The sequence below is a fragment of the Loxodonta africana genome, chromosome 11, assembly GCF_030014295.1.
Source record: "Loxodonta africana isolate mLoxAfr1 chromosome 11, mLoxAfr1.hap2, whole genome shotgun sequence".
Lineage (NCBI taxonomy): Eukaryota > Metazoa > Chordata > Mammalia > Proboscidea > Elephantidae > Loxodonta > Loxodonta africana.
This window is the reverse complement of record NC_087352.1, coordinates 85,306,185-85,325,856: the sequence shown is the minus strand read 5'-3', so window position 1 is coordinate 85,325,856 and position 19,672 is coordinate 85,306,185. Positions and strand designations below refer to the sequence as shown.

General features: G+C 41.0%; 1 protein-coding gene across 3 annotated transcripts in view; it reads right to left on the bottom strand.

The window, feature by feature from the left end:
- Positions 1–18,591, bottom strand: part of OSBPL1A (oxysterol binding protein like 1A) — a 238,929-nt gene extending 220,338 nt beyond the window's left edge. For 2 of the 3 annotated variants that reach the window (XM_003406354.4, XM_023543923.2), the window contains exon 1: positions 9,793–9,937. The gene's annotated coding sequence lies outside the window, so the exon portion shown is untranslated. Of the gene's footprint in view, positions 1–9,792; positions 9,938–18,461 lie in introns of those variants that run through there. The other variant, XM_064294638.1, reaches the window with a different exon arrangement.
- Positions 18,592–19,672: the final 1,081 nt, after the last annotated feature.

The following is a 19,672-nucleotide window of genomic DNA, read 5'->3' as shown; positions in this document are numbered from 1 at the left end:
ACACAAAACAAACTCTAACAGCATTGAAAACTGAGATAGACAGTTCCACAATAATAGTAGTGGACTTCAACATACCACTTTCGGTGAAGGACAGGACATCCAGAAAGAAGCTCAATAAAGACACAGAAGATCTAAACACCGCATCCAAATAAATTGACCTTATAGACATATACAGAACACTCCACCCAACAGCAGTTAAGTATACTTTCTTTTCTAGTGCACATGGAACATTCTCTAGAATACACCACACATTAGGTTATAAAGCAAGCCTTAGCAGAATCCAAAACACTGAAATGTCACAAAGCATCTTCTCTAACCATAAAACTATGAAAGTAGAAATCAATAACAGAAAAAGCAGAGAAAAGAAATCATATACTTGGAAACTGAACAATACCCTGCTCAGAAAAGACTGGATTATAGAAGAAATTAAGAACGGAATAAAGAAATTCATAGAATCCAATGAGAATGAAAACACTTCCTATCAGAACCTTTGGGGCACAGGAAAAGCAATGCTCAGAGTTCAATTTGCATCAATAAAAGCACATATACAAAAAGATGAAAGGGCCAAAATCAAAGAATTATCCCTATGACTTGAACAAATAGAGAGCAGCAAAAGAAATCCTCAGGCACCAGAAGAAAGCAAATAATAAAAATTAGAGCAGAATTAAATGAAATAGAACACAGAAAAACAATTCAAAGAATTAACAAGACCAAGCACTGGTTCTTTGACAAAATTAACAGAATTGATAAACCACTGACCAAAATGACAAAAGAAAAACAGGAGAAAAAATATATATAAATTTTTTTTTTAAAAAAAAAGAGGAGAGGATGCAAATAACCTGAATAAGAAATGAGATGGGTGATATTACAACGGACCCAAGTAAAATTAAAAGAATCATACCAGATTACTACAAAAAAACTGTACTCTAACAAATTTGAAAATCTAGAAAAAATGGATGAATTCTTAGAAACACACTACCTACCTAAACTAACACAAACAGAGAGAGGTAGAAAAACTAAATAGACCCATAACAAAAGAAGAGAGTACAAAGATAATTAAAAAACTCCCAACAACAACAACAAAAAAAACCCTGGCCCAGACAGCTTCACTCCAGAGTTCTACCAAATTTTCAGAGAAGAGTTAACACTACTACTAAAGGTATTTCAGAGCAAAGGACGGAATACTCTCAAACTCATTCTATGAAGCCAGCATTCCCTTGATACCAAAACCAGGTAAAGACACCACAAAAAGAGAAAATTACAGACCTATATCTCTCATGAACTTAGATGCAAAAGTCCTCAACAAAAACCTAGCCAATAGAATTAAACAACATATCAAAAAAATAATTCACCATGATCAAGTGGGATTCACACCAGGTATGCAGGGATGGTTCGACATAAGAAAAACAATTAATGTAATCCATCATATAAAGAAAATAAAAGACAAGAATCACATGATTTTATCAACTGATGTAGAAAAGGCATCTGACAAAGTTCAATACCCATTCATGATAAAAACTCTCAGCAAAACAGGAATAGAAGGAAAATCCCTCAACATAATAAAGGGCATTTATACAAAGCCAAGAGCCAATATCACCCTAAATGGAGAGAGCCCGAAAGCATTCCCCTTGAGATGGGGAACCAGACAAGGATGCCCTTTATCAACACTCTTATTCAACATTTTGCTGGAGGTCCTAGCCAGAGCAATGAGGCTAGATAAAGAAATAAAGGGCATGCAGATTGGCAAAGAAGAAATAAGAGGATCTCTATTTGCAGATGACATGATCTTACACGCAGAAAACCCTAAAGAATCCTCAAGAAAACTATTGAAACTAATAGAAGAGTTCAGCAGAGTATGAGGATAGAAGATAAACATACAAAAATCAGTTGGATTCCTCTACACCAACAAAAAAAACATCTAAGAGGAAATCACCAAATTAATACCATTTACAGTAGCCCCCAAGAAGATAAAATACTTAGGAATAAATCTTACGAGAGATGTAAAAGACTTATACAAAGAAACCTACAAAACACTTCTGCAAGAAACCAAGAGACCTACATAAGTGGAAAACCATATCTTGCTCATGGATAGGAAGACTTAACATTGTAAAAATGTCTATTCTCCCAAAAGCCATCTATAGATACAATGCAATTCCGATCCAAATTCCAGTGACATTTCTTAATGAGACGGAGAAACAAATCACCAACTTCATATGGAAGGCAAAGAGGCCCCAGATAAGTAAAGCATTACTGAAAAAGAAGAACAAAGTGGGAGCCCTCGCTCTACCTGATTTTAGAACCTATTACAGCACTACAGTAGTCAAAACAGCCTGGTACTGCTACAGCAGGTACATAGACCAACGGAACAGAATTGAGAATCCAGACATAAATCCATTCACATATGAGCAGTTGATATTTGACAAAGGCCCCAAATCAGTTAAATGGGGGAAAAGACAGTCTTGTTAACAAATGGTGCTGGCATAAATGGATATCCATCTGCAAAAAAATGAAACAAGACCCATACCTCACACCATGCACAAAAACTAACTCACAATGGATCAAAGACCTAAATATAAAATCTAAAACAATAAAGAACATGGAAGAAAAAATAGGGACAACGTTAGGAGCCCTAATACATGGCATAAACAGTATACAAAACATTACTAACAATGCAGAAGAGAAACTAGATAACCGGGAGCTCCTCAACATCAAACACCTATGCTCATCCAAAGACTTTACCAAAAGAGTGAAAAGATTACCTACAGACTGGAAAAAACCTTTTAGCTATGACATTTCCGATCAGCACCTGCAGGACCTGACCTCTTAAAATCTACATGATACTGCAAAAACTCAACTACAAAAAGACAAATAACCCAATTAAAAAATGGGCAAAAGATATGAACAGACACTTCACTAAAGAAGACATTCAGGTAGCTAACAGACACATGAGGAAATGCTCACAAGCATCAGTCATTAGAAAAATACAAACAAAAACTACAATGAGATTCCATCTCACTCCCACAAGGCCGGCATTAATACAAAAAACACAAAATAATAAATGTTGGAGAAGTTACAGAGACACTGGAACACTTATACACTGCTGGTGGGAATGCAAGATGGTACAACCACTTTGGAAATCGATTTGGCATTTCCTTAAAAAGCTAGAAATAGAGCTACCATATGATCCAGCAATCCCATTCCTCCTTGGAATATATCCTAGAGAAATAAGAGCCTTTACACGAACAGATACATGCACAGCCGTGTTCACTGCAGCACTGTTTACAATAGTAAAAAGATGGAAGCAACCAAAGTGGCCATCAACAGATGAATGAATAAATTATGGTATATTCACACAATGGAATACTACACATAGATAAAGAACAGTGATGAATCTGTGAAACATTTCATAACATGGAGGAATCTAGAAGGCATTATGCTAAGTGAAATCAGCCAGCTGCAAAAGGACAAATATTGTATAAGACCACTATTATAAGAACTGGAGAAATAGTCTAAACAGAGAAGAAAATATTCTTTGATGGTTACAAGAGGGGGGAGGGAGGGAGGGAGATGGGTATTCACTAATTCAAACCAAAAACCCACTGCTGTCGAGTCGATTCCGACTCATAGCGACCCTAGTAGATTGTAGATAAGAACTACTTAAGGAGAAGGGAAAAACAACACACAATACAGGTGAGGTCAGCACAGCTGGACTAAACCAAAAGCAAAGAACTTTCCTGAATAAACTGAATGCTTTGAAAGCTAGTGTAGCATGGGTGGTGGTTTGGGGACCATGGTTTCAGGGGACATCTAAGTCAATTGGCATAATAAAATCTATTAAGAAAACATTCTGCATCCCACTTTGGAGAGCAGCATGTGGGGTCTTAAACGCTAGCAAGGGGCCATCTAAGATGCATCAGTTGGTCTCAACCCACCTGAGGCAAAGGAGAATGAAGACCACGAAGGACACAAGGTAATTATGAGCCCAAGAGATAGAAAGCCCCACATAAGCTAGAGACTACATCAGCCTGAGACCAGAGGAACTATATGGTGCCTGGCTCCAACTTATGACTGCCCTGACAGGGAACACAACAGAGAACCCCTTAGGCAGCACAAGAACAGTGGGATGCAGACCCCAAATTCTCGTAAAAGGACCAGACTTAATGGTCTGACTGAGACTAGAAGGACCCCGGAGGTCATGACCCCCAGACCTTCTGTTAGCCCAGGACAGGAACCATTCCCAAAGCCAACTCTTCAGACAAGGATTGGACTGGACAATGGGATAGAAAAAGATGCTGGTGAAGAATGAGCTTCTTGGATCAGGTAGACACTTGAGACTATGTTGGCATCTCCTGTCTGGAGGGGGGATGAGAGGGCAGAGGGAGTCAAAAGCTGGTGGAATGGACACGAAAAGAGAGAGTGGAGGGAAGGAGTGTGCTGTCTCATTGGGGGAGAGCAATTAGGAGTATATAGCAAGGTGTATATATAAATTTTTGTATGAGAGACTGACTTGATTTGTAAACTTTCACTTAAAGCACAATAAAAACTAAAAGGGAAAAAAAAACGTTGTAGGGAAGACATGCGTACAAATTACTATCCACGCTTCTGGAGGGGTCTTAAGACTTGCCCCTCTATCCCCAATCTCAACTCAGTCCCCTTTATAAGCCCTTGCGGCATCTTATACTTGCTACCATATGTCAGTCTGTAGGCATTCATGCAGGCATTTCTTTGGCTGCCCCTAGACTAGGCTGTAAACTTGATTAGAAGAAGGATCCCGTGTCTGTCATTGTTGCTGTTGTTAGTTGCCATCAAGCTGATTCTGACTCATGGTGACCCCATGTGTGCAGGGTAGAAGTGCTCCATATGGTTTTTAAGGTTGTGACCTTTTGGAAGCAGACCACCATGCCTATATCCGAAGGCACCTCTGGGTGAGTTCAAACACCAACCTTCCAGCTAGTAGTCAAGTGCTTAACTATAGTAACTAGCATGCTGCCTGGAACACAGTAGGCAACCAAATATTATTTAAGCAAATGATGAATGAATATATGGATGCATGTGGACTCAGTTCTTTGGAAACAAAACAATTAAATCTGTCTATAAGACCCTAGAAGCAGCCATCTAGGATACTCCACTGGCCTCAGCCCTTTGTGAGCAAGGAAGAATGAAGAAAACTAATGACACAAGGGAAAAATTAGTCCAAAGTACTAATGGACCACATCTGCCATTGCCTCCACCAGACTGAGTCCAGTACAATGAGATGGTGGCCCAGCCATCACCACTGACTGCTCTGACAGGGATCACAATAGAGGGTCCCGGACAGAGTTGGAGAAAAATGTAGAACAAAATTCCAACTCGAAAAGAAAGAGCAGACTTGCTGGCCTGACAGAGACTGGAGAAACCCTGAGCGTACAGCCGTCAGACACCCTTTCAGCTCAGTAATGAGGTCACTCCTGAGGTTCACCCTTCAGCCAAAGATTGAACAGGCCCATAGAACAAAACAAGACTGAAGGGCGCACCGGCCCTGGGGCAGGGCCTGGAAGCCAGGAGAGATCAGGAAAGCTGTTAACAGGGAACCCAGGGTTGGGAAGGGAGCGTGTTGATACGTCATGGGGTTGTTAACCAATGTCATAGATCAATGCATGTACTATTTGATGACAAACTAGTTTGTTCTATAAACCTTCGTCTAAAGTGCAAAAAAAAAAAAAAAAAGACGACGACCCTAAAGGTGTCCTTACATGTCACAGAAATAAAGCCATATTAAGGGAAAACTTTTTAAAAATACACACTCCGGAATATTTCCGTACTGTAACTAGTTTCTTTGTTTAATGCATCTGTATAAACTCTTTAATTTCTGTGATTAACAGTTTAGGAAAAAAAAACACAACATAGAAGAATCCAAGTTCATATGCTGAGCAGATTTTTTTTTTTTTAATTCCTTCAAATCATGAGGGCTTATTACAGAAAGCACTTTGTATCTGATGTTTAAGCCAAAAGAAAAAGACAAGCAATCCCTTGCTGCAGCTGGCCAAGATGGAGGTGAACCATGTTCTATCAGCACAGGTTGTATTTTTCATGACCATGGTGTAGATGGTTTTCAGTGGCTCTGTTCAAATTCATGAATTCCAAGCTCCATTTTTAGAGTTTGTTAATGAGATTTTAGTTGCCAAGAGAATGTTTTCAAGGACATGTCCAGGAAGAAAAAAAAACAAAAAACATTTTCAGCTTCAAAATACGAGAAACTAGAGGCCATTTTTGCCTTATGTTTCCTCTCTTCCAAGGTCGACTAGAGGGACAGGTAGGCCTCTAATTCTAAATTATTTTTCAGGAAACAAGTTTGTATCTTGTGGTTTTAAAAACACTAAATTGTAGGGTCAAGGAAAAAGAGGAAGACCCTCAACAAGATGGATTGACACAGTGGCTTCAATAATGGGCTCAGGAACAATTGTGAGGATGGTATAGGACCGGGGAGTGTTTTGTTCTCTTGTACATAGGGTGGCTATGAGTTGGAACCAACTTGACGGCACCTAACCAACAACAACAACAAATGACTAGTGAAACTGGTGCATATACTTGACAATCCATGACTAAATCCTCACTCAACACAGTGGTAAGTTCTGTGGCCCCAACAATTCTGCCAACTTGGCAGAGACGTTAAAACTTGCAGCTTAAAGGGCAATCATGACTTGCTAAATTTGGTTGTTGTTTTTGTGAGTTGCCATCAAGGTGATCCTTTACTCACGACGACCCCATGTGTGCAGAGTAGACCTGCTCCATAGGGTTTTCAAGGCTGTGACCTTTCAGAAGCAGATCACCAGGCCTTTCTTCTGAGGTGCCTTTCGGCTAGTAGTCAAACACTCAAATATTTGTGCCACTCAGGGACTCCTAAATTTGGTTAGAGTCTATTATTTCATAACTTGAACTGCTTTTTTTCTTTATAACTAGAGTTTAATTTCTCCAGAATCAAAGCAGAAAATTCCTAGAGAAATCAAAGACAATAAAGTTCCACAATTAGAACTAATCTACTTCTAAACCAAAAAAAAAAAAAAAACAGTTGCCGTCAAGTCAATTCCAACTTATAGCAACCTTTTAGGCATAGTAAAACTGTCCCATAGGGTTTCCAACACTGTAACATCTTTCTCCCCCAGAGCACTGGTGGGTTTGAACAGCTGATCTTTTAGTTAGTGACCGAACACTTAACCACTGCACTACCAGGCCCCTAAACTAACCGTAGGTTGCTATAAACTGTTTCTGCTTCAAAAAACCAAGAACTAACCCTGAGATGCACCCCTGATTGGAATTTCAACTTGACAGATTCTGAAAACTATTAACTACTGTTTCAAAAGAGGTTGGCTATATAGAAGCAAAGGGCAGAGAAGGCTACAAATTAGATAATCAAATTTTAGATAATAAAAACTAACAAAGAGCTCAATTAAATGTCATCTTTTAATAAAATCCCTTAACTTTTAGACAAAATGTCTTTAAACTTTTCCCATTTTGATTATTTCATATTGGAAAATTATCTTCCAAACTGAACTAAACTCATGTATAATCATACTGACCACTTATAAATCATATACCCAGAAGTTTCTCTTTAAAGGAAAACGTTAGACAACAGAGTAAAAAATCATGTGGTTACTTTCCATTGTCACATGATAGGTCAACGTACAGTTAAGGAGTGCTTTCACTAGATAGTAATTTCCTATCTGCAGGCTGATGAATAAACAACTCAAAGTGAGTGACTTAGCATACCCTCTTCCAAACAGCAGTAAACTTTTTTTTATACTTGTCCACCTTATACAGTCCCTTAATTGTGACCGTGCTGGTGAAATATTGATGGGAGAAGTGAGGTAAGTGAGAAAAATCCCAACATTTCTACTGACCAAGAACATCGTATTAGATATTTATATGACACCATAATCACCAATTAATATATATTGTCCAGAGAACATCACAGTTCTTCTCTCACAATTCATTAACGAATTCTGGTGAGACTGGTATAAGCTGGTGCAACACTGGTAACACCTGTCCTCTTTCTAGGAACTGCAAAGAATTTACTAAGTCATCAGTAAGGTTCTGACTGTCATCAGACCTGGCTTGAAAGAACTGACAAGGTTCTGAAACATTTCAAAATCTCATATGCACTTACTATCTTATTTTCTCCTTTTTATGTTATTAGGTTGCATTTCTACTTCCAACTACTATTCTCAGTGAACATATATAATGTACAAAAGCTCAGCTTCTAGTGATCTCAAGAGGTAAGAAACTGCCACAACGGAGTTCCAACTAAAAATATTATGATCAACTGTAGATGTATCTCTAAGTAAAATAAAGTCATAAGGAAAAAAAACTCTAATAGACTATTGTGCCCTCTTATCACTAAAAAGAGAATGGCTGTTTTCTTCAACCTGGTTAGTGGTTCTAAAACAGTATCATTTTCCTTTATTTGGGAGAAAGGGAGGGAGAAGAGTGTTTTTTACAGTAATAATAACCTAGCCCTTCAGAATCACAGGTATATGTACTTCCAAATCATACCTACAGGAAGAGGGTCCTTAAGGGACAAGAATTAGGCACGAAACCACAAGTTTCTCCTGATTCACAATGAGGTATTTAGTAAATGTCATAAGTGATCTTCACAGAACTCTACGCTGAGATACAACTGCTTCTAATAAACCAGCTCAACTTGTAGTAGTTACTCCTATTTTGATTATCAGTTGCTCAATTGTTATGGGGGAGCTGCTCTGCCTGGGAGAGATGAAAAAGGTATTAGTTAATTTAAAAAAAAACACTGTTCCTGGCAGTTTTCTCCCCTTCTTTCAATAGACTGTAGGTAGAGCCCGTCTAGTTATTTAGAATGAGAGAATGAAAAAAGGGTGGATTTTGTAACTATCGCATAGTTAATACAAAGATCTTAAAAATTTCAGTTTGGAGAAAGAGAACAATGGTTGCAAAAAATTAACGTATCCAAGTTAGAATGAAAACATTGCTATCCCAACAAACAAATCAACGACGTCTTTCTCAAATGCTGAGTAGAGGTGAGGACATTTGTAACTCTATATCCAGAATGCCATCTACCACACTGCAAAGACTAAAGGATAACAAGTTTCAGGGAAAATTCATCACTGATTTTCACGCTGATTTAATTATATGTCAACTATCCGTAGTCTACGTGCTAAATATGAAACATTTAATTGGCCTTGTTCAAGTTAACATCACACTGCCAAGGATTCCGTTTCGCAATATTGTCTGCATAAAGTGACAACTTTGACAGCTAAAGCTAATGTAAACTAAATAAGGTAACGCTTTTCAACGCTTCCTGTCAGTCCATAGGGCAGCTGCGATTTTTCAGGCTGTCTCTGAATCCCCGGATTCAATATTCACATTTGAACTGACCACGCGGTGCACTGCAAAAACAGTCACATGAACAGCGCGTGACTTCCATTGTGAAACAATCCTCCTTATGTTACTAGTGAACTAAAGTTACGGTGCACACACCAAAGAACCTAGACAGCACGCAGCTGATGCCTTCCCAGGGAATACAAGTGGCACCAGCACGAAATCATAGCACCTTCAGTGGAAATGCAAAAATGCCAACACGTTGCTACTTGTCACTAAACTCTTGCAGCCCTGGGGTAGCCAGGGGCCGCCGGGAAGCGATGGAAGCTCGGCTGCGAGCCCACCATCTTCGCGCCACGACCCTGACCATCATCAAAGACTCCCAGGAGACGAACGCCCACCACCCCCGCTCGCCCTGAACCGGCCCCTAACTCCGGGCGACGGCAGCCGCGAGAAACTGACCTACGCGGTCACTGGGGCTCCCAGCGCTCCGGGGGCGGGGCCACGGCTTCAGGACCGCCTGTCACCAACGCTGGCTCGCAGTCCCGCGGATCCTCGGCCCCAGCCTAAGGCCGGCCTCGGGGGTCCCCGCGCCGGGAACTGGGCGCAGCGCGAGGCAGCTGGCGCGGCTCTGCTAGGTGGCACCGCCCCTCCCCGCAGCCGCTCCGCCAAGCGCGCGCCTGGACCTTCGGCGCCCAGGCCGGCACGTGACCGCGTGCGGGCGCCCGCCCCCCGTCCCGACCCGCCCGGCTGCGGCCCCCGCTACCGGTTCCCCGCTTTACCAACGGTTGCCAGGGAGGCGGAGCCTTTGTACCGCACCCGCCGCACCCCAAGGCGAGAGAAGGGGCGGACCCCACCCCCAGGGCACTGAGAAGCTACCGGTGGCGAGGAAAGGACTCCCCTCCCCGCCAGCCAAAGCAAAATAAAAAGTACTGAGTTAATGCTCTGGCAATTTGTTATTAAATAAAGCATCCAGCTGCCCAGAATTTTTTTTGCTTTGATTGCGACTTGACCCTTGCGAACTTAAATTGGCAGTGTAAATTAGCAACACCTCTTTTTTTTCCTCACGTGTCAAAGGATGGCCTTAAAATGCCATACAGGTGTTAACTGTTCCAAGATAGGTATAAGTGAGGGATGCATAAAGACATGAGGATTTCCAAAATCTTCTTCGCTTCCTGCCCCCATCGAATCTTTCCTAGAGAGACCCCTCTTCAGACTTGACGCACAACGGGTCTAGAGGCACAGGCGTTAGCATATATTCTATAATGTGAAAGTTAAAATCTAGCATAATTACAAATTTTTTTAAGAAACAAAAAAGAATATGCGTGACTTCAAAAGACCAAGGGAATCATGAGTATATGAACTTTTTTCTACTTGTACTTTCTGGATTTTATTTAATGAACATGTTCTTTTATATTAAAACACTATTAAGTAGGTTTCATTTTTAACGGGACTGTAGTTTATAAACTCAATCTAGAAACACGTATTAAGAACGATTATGCCTGTTGGTCATTGTGCTACATATGATATATCCTGCGACATATATCGCATTTTAGAATGATGTCTGTGGAGAACACAAGCAGCCCTGCTTGTGTATCCCAGGCTAGATCATCTTTTTTTAAGTAAAACAGGCAACTGACTAGCACGATACTTCAACTGCAAAATGTGTAGTAACTAAGGCAATCACATTTGCCTTGCATTTTCTGAGGATACTGAATCATCTCCACAGCCAAAATAAAAACTATTTGAAATAATTTCCAACAAGATTTCACCTTGCAACTCCCTTTCCTGATTTTGTAAAAGAAAACTAGTCAGTAGGAGGATGAAATGTTAATCATTAAGGTTACCACTAAGAGAAATTCCAATCTTGCTAGGATTACTAATTGTACTATATTTTTACAGGACTCTCTTTGGTATTTACATAAAGACTCTTTAGGTAAAGATAGCTCCTCGGCATTTTGGTTATTGACAAGTACAGGTAAAAACAATGACGGTGTAACAGAACTCATTACTCTAGAGCGTCACTGTCTAATGGAACTTCCTGCAATGACGGAAATGTTCCATAGTTCTGTCTTGTTCAATACAGTAGCCTAGCCATGTCGCCACTGAGAACTTGAAATGTGGCTGGTGTGAATTAAATTTTAAATTTTATTTAATTTTAATAAATTTCAATAGTCACACGTGGATAGCAGCTACCTTATTGGACAGTGCAACTCTAGAATGATAAAGCAATCACTTTATTGTCCCCAATTATGTCACACGCTATTTTGAGAAACACTTGGCAGAAATAGAACCACTGGAACAAATTCATTAATATTTCCTCGACACTCCTTTCTGAGCTTATGAGCAATTTGATATTTTAATTTTACAAATGGAGCAGTAAGTTAAAATCATTATCTCATCCTGGTCTACACTGTATATGAGTCAGAAAAGAAATGGCAAGCTCCAGATGGATGGAAAAGGGATTTGGGAGTAACTAACCCTTTGCCCTGCCATTTCCATTCCTACCTGACCCAAATTGTAAAGTTAACCATGGTAACTTTAATGCAGGTTTCTGTTCATTAGAATTGCCTGTTGCCTGGTTCAGAATGAATCAGCCTGAAAACCCCCCCTTTTTTTTCAATTGTTTCAGGAACCTTGGGCATCCACAACTCTCCACCACTATTCCCCCGCCCACAGCTCAATGATTCCCCTACCCCCACCCCTCCATAATATGAATCGTTCCGGGTTACAGTACCTGATATTTTCGTTCCTGGAGTTTTGCCTTAAACCTGAAACAACTCAGAATGCACTGCGGGCGCTGCATGTTGTAAAGATACGCCCCTGGTGCCAGTGTGGCTTTGAAGTGCTGCAGGAGCACACTAAAGGCTTAAAAAAAAAAAAAAAAGGCTTGCGAAGCCTTAATAAAAGGCTTTATGGACTGAGACTTTGGGAAGGGCTTTGGGTAATTACTGTCTGGAATGCTGAAAAGTAGGTCAGATGTCATCAGACAAATCCAGGTAAATTGTTGGGTGGGGGGCCAACCATCCCCTTTAGCTACATATTAAGCATTTCGTAGTTATTATTGAAGACAGGACATCAAGGCTATGGAGTCATTGTTGTTTTCGTCTCTTAAAAGCTGACTAATTTTTTTTTGTCATTTGTGCCATTATGCTCAGTTTTTAATTTAATAACCAAAGTAAGCGATTTGGTACATTTTCAGGTATTATTCTCATCAAAACTAATTTTGTGCCTGCTCCTCTTTTCCTAGGAATGTGACACACGGATGTCTAAGCAACTGCCTTCCACCAATGTTTAGTTTTGCTGGGTCCCCACACAAAAAATTTAGAAAGAACCCCATGTCTGTAAGGTTTCTTCTTTGCAAGCATCAAGCACTGACACTGGCTAATTTAAACAAATGGGAAACTTATAAGTACATCAAACAGCTAAAAATCTAATCTGGAAAGGGCAGGACTAGCGCATTTCCCAGGATCAGGGTAGGAAGAGAAAGACGACGATTTTTCCAGGATATTGCTGCTGGGTAAGAATACATTCCAATTATTGTTTTTCTATCCTTCGTCTTTCTTCCTAAGGGGCAAAGTTGACAGAGTCTTGTTCGTTTGTAGAGCTGAGCACCTTGGCTAACAAGGCTAACTTCCCTAGGAAGAGTAGCCCTCCCTCCCCCCACTCACATGAAATCTGGGTTCAGTGTTATCACCAAAGGAAGGGGGAATGGGTAGGGGGCATTCAGATTTACAAGCATGCCAGTTACTGCCTCTTACCCTTTTTTGCTTATTAATCAAATTCTTCTCTTTTATACCTTGTACCCTTAAGGCCTGCCCTCCTTGGGAATTTTCCCAGCTCTACCTTTAGCCCTTCAACTCTACTTGTAATGAATATACTATGCTTTTCCATCCATAATTGTCTGGTCAAGCAGTATTACACTACCCCTTCTTGAAAGTTTCAGAAAATCTGCCTGCCTAGAGTCCCCTTTATGCCTTCTTTATGCAGGTGGTAGACCTGGCAATGTGCTCCCATAAAGATTACCTACTGCCATGGAGTCAATTCTGACTCATAGTGACGCTACAGGACAGAGTAGAACTGCCCCGTATGGTTTCCAAGGCTGTGAATCTTTACAGGCAGACCACTACATCTTTCTCCCGAGGAGTGGCTGGTGGGTTCAACTGCCAACCCTTCAGGTAGCACCCACGCACTTAACCACTGTGCCACCAGGGGTCCTTCCCATAAAGGTTACAGCCTGGAAAATTCTACGGGGCAATTCTAGTCTGTCATATAGGGTCACTATCAGTTGAAATCAACTCAACGGCCTATAACAACAATAACACAGTATACTATAAAAAACCCAAACCAAATCAACTGCCGTCGAGCAGATTCTGATGCATGGCAAACCCCACGCGTGTCAGAGTGGAACTGTGCTTCACAGGGTTTTCATGGCTGATTTCAAAAGTAGATCACCAGGGCTTTCTTCTGAGGTACCTCTGGATGGAACCTTGAACCTTTCCGTTAGCAATCAAGCACATTGACTGCACCATCCAAGGACTTCATATATGCTGGCAAACCAAAACTCAAATCCATTGCCATTGAGTCAATTCCAACTCATAACGACCCTATAGGACAACGTAGAACTGGCCCATAGGGTTTCCAAGGAGTGACTGGTGGATTCCAGCTGCTGACCTTTTGGTAAGCAGCTGAGGTCTTAACCACTGCACTTCCTGGTACATACTGTGCCCAACAGAGGAAGCTCTGTACTGAAGAGCAATTGCCCCTTCTAGATTCTCTCTAGGTATATTTGACTGTGAGTCATAGCAAGTACAGCCCTTAGCCAGGGTAGATGCAGAAAGGCGTACAGAAGGTAGTGAAGGCAGAGAAAACAGAAACCATAGGACAGCAAAAAGGACAGTAAAGTGAAGTTGATTAGCAGCAGCAGAAGCAAGAGCTGAGAGAACAATTGAGACTGCAGAGTGTGGAAACAGCAGAGCAGGGAACAAAGGGTGATGCTCCCTGCTGAGAAGGCATCTTGGGGGCTGGAGTTAGAACTTCAACAACCTTCCAGAGCCTAAATGATGTTCTAATGTGCATTCGGGCCAGCAGTATAGATGTTCCTGCACTTATGTCTCTATTATTGTAATAGATCCCTACTCTTTACCTCATATAACCTGAGTGTTTCTCTGTTCCTTGAACCGAGAAAAAGCCTAACACATCACCACTACCCCTTTCCCTGTTCACACATCTCTTTGTTTTTAATTTCTAACAAACAACACTCTCAAGAATCTCCTCTCTTTTCAGTAGTCATCTCTCTCCTCAGGGTTTCTGCTATTCTTTGCTCTTCTGAGATTTCCAAAACATGTATATTTTCCAGATACCCACTCACCCCCACCATCTATTCCTGTAGTCACCAGTTAGTATCTGATATACCCATGTCAAAGGTCCCATTCTCAATGAGTATACCCATAGCATATAATTTTAGTACATTAACTGAAGTCACAAAGACCTAAGGGAGGATTAGATGGATGAGTATTTGGGCCTGTATTGGAATATGGATCAAATCACAGTCTCATGGATCTCGGAATGGGAAGAGTCATCAGAAAGCATCTAGTCCAATCTCAAAACTAAAGCCAGATCGCCCTCAACCACATTTTGAAGAAGTATTCCCCCAGCCTGAGACCTGGAACTTCCCAGAGGGCAGATCACTACGATGCAACCTGAACCACTTTTTTCTCCAGCATTAAAACTGTTAGAACTTCCTCCTACAGAGGCAAATGCTGTCCCCACACGACCCTCACCTATTAGACCTCACTAGACAATATAAAGGCTGAACAGAATAAGTTTCACATGCCATCATTGAAAAGCTTAAAGACAACTGGCGTGAGCTGCCTTGGTTTTTCTTTTCCAGGCTTATATTTCTAGATGCTCCGACCCATCCTCACGCCCCAACTGGTCATGCCATTCTAACAGTTTGTTCTTTTCCCACTTAAAATTTAGCACCCAGGATTAAACAAGTCAAATCTGTTTCTTTAAAGCTAAAGAGTGTAGAGAAGTCTTAGTAAGTCCTATATATCGACTTTGCTCAACTTATGGCCCTTTGTCCATCATTATTATCGCTGACTTGTCCACTGCCCTCTGGTGGTAGCTAATCATTCCTCAACTAACCCTGGTTAGTGGTTAAGTGCTACGGCTGCTAACCAAAAGGTCGACAGTTTGAATCCACCAGGCACTCCTTGGAAACTCTATGGGGCAGTTCTACTCTGTCCCATAGGGTCACTACGAGTTGGAATTGATTCGATGGCAATGGGTTTTGGGTTAATAGAAAACTGGTCTGAGTGAATGGTGAGGATAGAAAGGAAGGAGGGAAGGGGAAAGAAAAGAGGGAGGACAGAGTGATGGGTAAATGGAAGGATGGAAGGATGGAGAGAGACAGAGAAGAGAGCGTGTTAATTTGGAGAAAGTAGACAGGGTGCAGCAAAGAAGTGATACACTTACATACAAATTTCTGACCTCATGAAGTTTATTATCTAACTTGGGAGGCAAAGTATACAATGAAAACTTAACTAAAATGATATGCCATAACAACACCCAAAAGTGGTACATAAAATAAATTCTAAAGGAGTTGAGAGGACTAATCCGTGAGGACAAGAATAGAGAAGACATTTAGAAGTGACGACATTGAAACTTGGCTTCAGCATTGAATAGGCAACATGAGGAAATTGGAAATGAGTATCTTCAATATAGTCAATTTGAGAGATACAGCAAAAAAAAAAAAAAACTGAATATGAAGGCATATACTTTGAGCAAGAGCTCAATGCCAGAAAAATGCATTTACAAGTTATCTACAAATATTCATGACATTGTATAGGAGTGCCAGTGGAAAGAAGATCGGAATGGCATGTAGGGATGTAGCAAAGATTTTGTCATTCATCATTAAATTATTCCCCTATTAATTAGTCAATAAATATGTATTAACTGAGTAAATGACAAGATTTTGTGAGTGGGTAGATGTGCAAAGCACTATTCTAGGCTTTACCCCCACCAGCTTCCCTCCACACGCTCCACTTCTCTCATCTACTTGAGCAAGAAAACAAAAGCTATTAGATGAGAACTTCTTACCACCAAACCAAAAAACTTACCTGTGCCCACATTCTTTCTTCCTATTTCTTTTTCTTTTAAAGTGCAAGAGGCACCTCTTCTTTCAAAGGCCAGAATCTCCACTGGTGTTCCTGAGGCCCCCTTCCCACCTTCTCAAGGACCTCATTTCATCAGCACACTCTCTCTCTCTCCTAGATCCTCAAGCACTCTTCCAATATACCAGCTGCATAAGTATTCTCTTTCCTCTGCCATCTTTTAAGTCTTCCTGACAGATAGCAGCTTTTCTCTTTCCTTCTTCAAAGTGATCCACACAGGCTCTCTCCATTTTCTCCTCACTCTTTTCTTTACCTTATCACGTCCTCCCAAGTCCTTACCTTATTTGACCTTCCAGTAGCATTTGACACTGGCGGCCACTTCCTTCTGGGAATGCACTCTTCCTTTGGTTTCCCTAAGCTCCTTGTCCTTGGCTCTTTCATTACCTATTGCAAGTTCTGCCTTCAACTCTACCTCTCCTCATACTCTTCTTGGGGGGGTTCACACACTCCCATGGCTATAATAACCCTCTACATGCTCATGTCTCACAAATCTGTAATTTGGGTCTCAACATTTCTCCTGAGCTTCTGACCCACATACCAACTGATCAAAGTCAATACAAACAAAAGGGCAATTTCTCCTCTACCTGCTACAGACCTGCTTCCCTCCTTATATTCCTTCTTTGGTGGCAAGCACTCTGGTCTCTGTTCCTCTGTTCCTCCCATCCTACCTCATCTCTACTCTACCCCTACACACCCAACCCTAATCTATTCTCTACTGGTTAACTAGAGGATGTTTTCAAATTTTAAATTTGATCAAGTAATTCTCTTGTTTAACACTCTATTTTGCCTTTTAATTGACTTGAGGATGTAGTCTAAGCTCCTTAGCATCAGAAAGCCCTGCATTATGTCTAGCTTCATTTCTCACCACTACACCATGCTGTTTTACACTTCGGCAATTATAAACAACTTTCAGTTCCTTGTATTGACACAGTCTCTGATGCTTTAGGAGTTTTGCCTATGTTGTCTTTGTTGCCCTGAACTGTCTCCCCCAGCGTCTTCATCTTGTCGATGCTTATGCTGCATTCAGTGTGAGTTCAGAACTCAGTTCTCTGCAAAGGCCTTCCTTGGCCCCCTATCACTGGGTTATGTGCCCCTCCTACAGGCTCTCCTATTACCTTCTACTTACTCCTGTGATAGCATTTATCACACTGTCCTACAAGCACCTCTTATTTAGCTACATCTTCCATTAGACTAGAAGCAAACTGAAAGCAGTAGATGTCTTGCTGTAGACCAGTTTCCCCTCAGTCTAATACAGTGCATGGGAAATATTAGGAAATCAATAAGTGTTTGTTGAATGAATGAATAAAATGGGACTTCAAACTCTATCTTAAGATGTTGCATCCAAGGTATGAGGCAGTGTAGTATAGCAGGGTGTACACAGACTTTTGAACCAAAAGACAGGTTCAAATCTCAACTCACAGTCATTTAACCAGCTATGTGACCATGAATAAGTTATTTAACTCCTCTGAATGAAGAGCATACCCAGTGTCAAGTACTGAATGGGGAGCTGGCAAGATAAGGATAAAAAAAAAAAAAAAAAAGACATAATTGTAACCATCAGGGAAGCTGAGGCCAAAAAGACTTAGAAAAGTTGGGTGGTAGGTAGAAATAAAGAGCATTCCAAGCATAGGGAACAACATGTGAGACAGCCTGCAGGTAATAAATCACGTGGCTCATTTCAAAACTAAAATCAAACCTGTTGCCATCAAACCGATTCCAACTTACAGCAACCCTACAGGACGGAGTAGAACTGCCCCATAGAGTTTCCAACGAGTGGCTAGTCGTGTCAAACTGCAAACCTTTTGGTTAGCAGCTGAACTCCTAACCACTGCGTTAAAAGTAGTTCAGTAAAGCTAGAACACAAGGTATAGAACAGGCAGCTGGAGAGAGTTGGGATGAGGAGATGAGACAGATTTGAGATAAATAGGAGCCATGTCATAAAGGTTCACTTACACTGTGTCAAGGAGTTTAAGATTCATCCTCAAGGCCATGTTGTTAACACTCAATAAGCAAGAGAGTCATAATAACAGGTTTCTACCATAGAAAGGTTTTCACTGGCGAATACTTTCCAGATGTACACTGCCGGGTCCCTCTTCAGACCGGTTTCAGAAGAGGACGTGGAACCAGGGATATCATTGCTGATGTCAGATGGATCCTGGCTGAAAGCAGAGAATATCACAAGGATGTTTACCTGAGTTTTATCGACTATGCAAAGGCATTCAACTGTGTGGATCATAACAAATTATGGATAATGTTGCGAAGACTGGGAATTCCAGAACACTTAATTGTGCTCCTGAGGAACCTTTACATAGATCAAGAGGCAGTTGTTTGGACAGAACAAGGGGATACTGATTGATTTAAAGTCAGGAAACGTGTGCGTCTGGGTTGTATCCTTTCACCATACCTATTCAATCTGTATGCTGAGCAAATAATCCAAGAAGCTGGACTATATGAAGAAGAACGGGGCATCAGGATTGGAAGAAGACTTGTTAACAACCTGCGTTATGCAGACAACACAGCCTTCCTTGCTGAAAGTGAAGAGAACTTTAAGCACTTACTAACGAAGATCAGAGACCACAGCCTTCAGTATGGATTACATTTGAACATAAAGAAAACAAAAATCCTCACAACTGGACCAATGAGCAACATCATGATAAATGGAGAAAAGACTGAAGTTGTCAAGGATTTCATTTTACTTGGATCCACAATCAACAGCCATGGAAGCAGAAGTAAAGAAATCAAAAGACTCATTGCATTAGGTAAATCTGCTGCAAAGGACCTCTTTAAAGTGTTGAAGAGCAAAGATGTCACCTTGAAGACTAAGGTGTGCCTGACCCAAGCCATGGTATTTTCAATCACATCACATGCATGTGAAAGCTGGAGAATGAATAAGGAAGACCGAAGGAGAATTGATGCCTTTGAATTGCGGTGTTGGCAAAGAATATTGAATATACCATGGACTGCCAGAAGAATGAATAAATCTGTCTGGGAAGAAGTACAACCAGAATGCTCCTTAGAAGCAACTATGGAGAGAATGCGTCTTACATACCTCGGGCCTGTTGCCAGGAGGGATCAGTCCCCGAAGAAGGACATCATGCTTGGCAAAGTACAGGGTCAGAGGAAGAGAGGAAGACCCTCAACGAGGTGGACTGACACAGTGGCTG